This window comes from Colias eurytheme, chromosome 26, assembly GCF_061535395.1.
Source record: "Colias eurytheme isolate Ceu_HAF_F1 chromosome 26, ilColEury1 Martin Lab GWU primary, whole genome shotgun sequence".
In the NCBI taxonomy this organism is placed as follows: domain Eukaryota; kingdom Metazoa; phylum Arthropoda; class Insecta; order Lepidoptera; family Pieridae; genus Colias; species Colias eurytheme.
Genome location: NC_143005.1, coordinates 2119369 through 2123397, shown reverse-complemented (window position 1 = coordinate 2123397; position 4029 = coordinate 2119369). Strand labels below are relative to the sequence as shown.

Here is a 4029-nt window from a genome sequence, read left to right as displayed (position 1 = left end):
TTCAATGGACTATTACACAATAAAAAAAGTTGTCAAGTCATATTTTTTATTTCAAATAACACAAACGAACATCACAATTTATATATCACATTATTGTGTCTATTATCTTTATTATAGACGCAAAAGACAAAACTGTTTTTTTTTTAATTTACAATAATGGATGTAACCAGTAGCTTATATTACCTACGATAAGTACTCGAATAAAAAAGTCAATTATTAACTACACACAAAAATTTTATTTGATATTTCGAGTACAATTTTTTTTTCCACTATCTAATACACCAAACTTTGAATTTATATTTTTGGTTTTATGGCATTCAAATGCTTTATAAATATAAATTTATAAAGAATAGAAAAAATTCGATCACGAGGCGGACTCGAACCCGCATCCTTTCGCGCGCGTATTCACTGAAAAGTGCTTCATATTGGTTGAAATGGTTGTTAATCATCTCAATAGATGGCGCGCGGTGTGTCCCTTCAGACACATAAAACTGAAAGAATACGAGTAGAATAAATTCGATTGCTCTGGTGGGTCAAGTGGCTGAGTTGGTCAGGCATCCGCCCCGGAATGGCGCGAAAGGATGCGGGTTCGAGTCCCGCCTTGTGATCGAATTTTTTCTATTCTTTATAAATTTATACACCAAACTTTATCCAAATACAATCCCCTTTTTGAGAAGGATACAGTTGTATTTTACGCAACCAGGTTATACGGATAAGATTCTTTGAATATTGGAATCGCTATAGATGAATTTTTGGATGAAGTATATTATTTATAAATACAGAACACTTCTACTTATAAGTAGGTACTTAAATTCACAAGTATCTTACCCATTATTATAGTATTTTAATTAAATTGATTACATCCATAAAATAGAACTACGTATAAACGTGTACATAATATAATACCCACACTGAGAGAAAAAATTTCGGCGTAATTAATAACAATGTTATTAAATTGCGTTATTATCAAATTTTATCAATCCCTATGTATTTTTAATGAAAACTACAAAAAATTTAATTTCAAGTACAGTTTGTTAATTTCGTAATATAATACCAATAAACGGGTTTTATTAAATGTCGAAATTAATAGTCTTTACTTGGGATTGTAGGATTTTACATGTATTAATAAATATTCCTTGAATTTGTAGGTACTGTACTAATATCAAAAGGTACAGATTAGTTATGATTATAAAAGAGTTTTACTAAAATGACCGATTACAAAAAACTTTAATATCCAATATGGCATTTCTTATTTCTATAATTCGTGAACTTGTAATTAGAACTAGTTTTATTTTTCCCTCAAGAAGTAAACTATTATTTGTCATTATAGTTATGGCTTTTAGTGTTTATATATACCATTTATTGGAATTAGTAAAGTTTACTAGTAACAAGATACATGCCTACTATGATCTGCCGGCGGCCGGAGCAGCCGGGACGTTGCTGCTCAATTGCTCATTTGCTTAGCGTCAGTGAGCGCACGTGTGTTTAACACACAAGTGAAAATAATTTGTGCAGTGCAAAAACAATTGAATGACTCGAATAAGAGAATACTCATGGATCAATTAACCAGTGAGGTGGGGATTGCAGGAGTATGTAACCCAATTTCGTGGTAAGTACCTAATCAAACTACATAAGTAGATAATTAGAAGCTAGATAGTTTTATTTATTCTTTGCACCCCAGAACACACTACCAAACTATTCTTTGTCAGAACAGTCGATGTATTAAATATTAATGTTCATAATATTACCTTATTCATACTTAACACGTTCACTGCGGCATGTCCAGTATCGGGCCATCAGCGACTACACCACAGTGCGGCGCCCAAAATCGCAGTTTTCACCGTGGTGCGGCGAGGTTTTTTATATGTTAATCAATGACTAGAAAAGAGACAAATATATATTTGTGATCACAGTTTGAAGTAGGACTCAATTTCGTTAAAAAATCGTATGGCAAAATATTGGACCAACGCATAGAAAAGAAACCGTTTCTTTTGTGTGCGGCATGTCAAATATTTTGCCATGGACAAGCACCTCATGCCGCACTGTACTGCGAGCGCGCCGCGTGTCAGTCTCGCATAGTGATGCACCAGGACCGAAGCACTTTTCTTTTGAGTTTTTTTAAATGACAATGATACCTTAAAGGCTTTAGTTTTTTTACTTTCTTTTATTTCGTAGCATAAATGCAAAAATGTGATGACAGTTGTGAAAATAATATAAAACATTAAAACAAAAGTTACTGAACAAATTAAAACAAAAGTTACTGAACAATTTCCTGATAGTACTCTATCAAGTACCTTGCTTTATATGTGTTTTTTTTTGTATCGACGATCTCGTTATCTGTTAACAAACAGACTGAAATATACAAAATTGATTTATATCGATATCGATGTTTTATTTTACAGTGTTTCCCATCGCTATTACTGTAAACATGCCGTATCAACGCAGTGCGGGATGGCAAATAATTTTTCACAAAATCAGGGGTTTACATTTTCCCTCATATCTTTTAAACTATTCAGTCAAACTCAAAGCTATTCATGCGGTATATACTAGACTATATATACTATTATCTGAAAAAAAAATTTTTGAAATATCTTGAAATTTCATGAAATTATTAACCTTCAAAGTCAGAAGGTGCGATGTGATAAAAATGGCTCATGACGCACAGTGGTGAACTTGCCGATGTGAAGTATGGAAGACATGCCGCAACAACGGTAAGTTTGGCATTTTAGGTGCCGCAGTGAACGTGTTAAAGTAATTTGGTATATTGCGTTGTCTAGATGGAAGAGTGGATTCTGGAACACTCAGAATTTTAACCAACGATGAAATAAGTCAGTTGATGAGTAAACTAAAACTGTTCACTATTTCATACTAAATGTAGGAGAGTGTTTAATGTAAAATTTTCGGATACTTCACGTTCTATTTAAAAAAAAGTTATTATTAATGCCATTTTACTCATTAGGTTAAGTACTTTCGATATCAATTTAAAGATTTTTGATGCAATCGCCTGTGCACACTTAACGATTACACCCTGTAGATAATATGATGTACACTTATGGTCTTCTTTTAGTCAGCATTCAAATCAGTGTTATTATTTTAGGTTCTGAAAACTTTGAAGTCGTCGATTGATGGTAGAGCAGTTGCGTAGTCGTGGAATTATCGAGAGGGCCCGTTCACATTCCTTGACAAGAACATCATCTTCGTCATCGAATTCTGATGTAGCTCCATTAATACGATTGCCAGCAGCATCAGCAGGTAATGTATATTTTAATGAAAGCGAGTTTGTTTACTTTTACGGGTATTGCTGTTTTCAATTAAAATGATAAATGATTCCTTTCAGAATCCGACGAAAAATTAAGGGAGAAAGTCGCATGGCTGCGGAATTCCTTAGAGCCGTAGCACCTAGTGGAAGAGAAGTGGGGGGCCACAGCGTCATTGAGACTGAATACAAACTACTTCGCTGGTGGCAGTGTTGTTGCCTAAAAACTAAAAAACTAAAAATTCAGCATCGGTTGGGCAAGTTGTTTGTTCTCATGAATACTATCCCCAGGATTTTTTAGTTTATTACTTACTTAAAATTATGTTGTCAATGATTATTTTTTGGTTAATTAGAATAAAGTTGTTTCAGGAAAATATCAAATTTTATTTATTATGTCCACATATCTGCAAATGAAGATTTCGAACAATTTTTCTCTATTACTCATCTGAACAATTTTAAAAAACAATAAAGTTTTGAATTACATTAGTTATTAGAGCTTCGTATAATAAAAAGAAAGTTGATCGAAATCATCAATATGTAAAAGTAATTAGTAACGTTACTATACTTATACCGCTAAATTTAAATACCCAAAAAAACTTTTGGAGGAGAATCTGCACATGAATATGAACAAATTTAATTATAGGACCGACTCTAAAAGCACAAATGTTAAGTAAAAAACATGATTGTTTTTCGCGCTTTTTGGAGTCGGTTCCATAGTTAAACTTGTTCATATTCATGTGTAGATTCTCCTCCAAAAGTTTTTTTGGGTATTT

The 4029-nt window shown here is 32.8% G+C and overlaps 1 long non-coding RNA gene across 1 annotated transcript; it reads left to right on the top strand.

Annotated features, from left to right (window-relative positions):
• The first annotated feature begins 1379 nt into the window (after window positions 1–1379).
• On the top strand, window positions 1380–3616 carry LOC149897053 (uncharacterized). The gene is made up of 3 exons (XR_016458257.1): window positions 1380–1609; window positions 3098–3252; window positions 3338–3616. It is a non-coding gene; the product is annotated as an uncharacterized LOC149897053 (long non-coding RNA).
• Window positions 3617–4029: the final 413 nt, after the last annotated feature.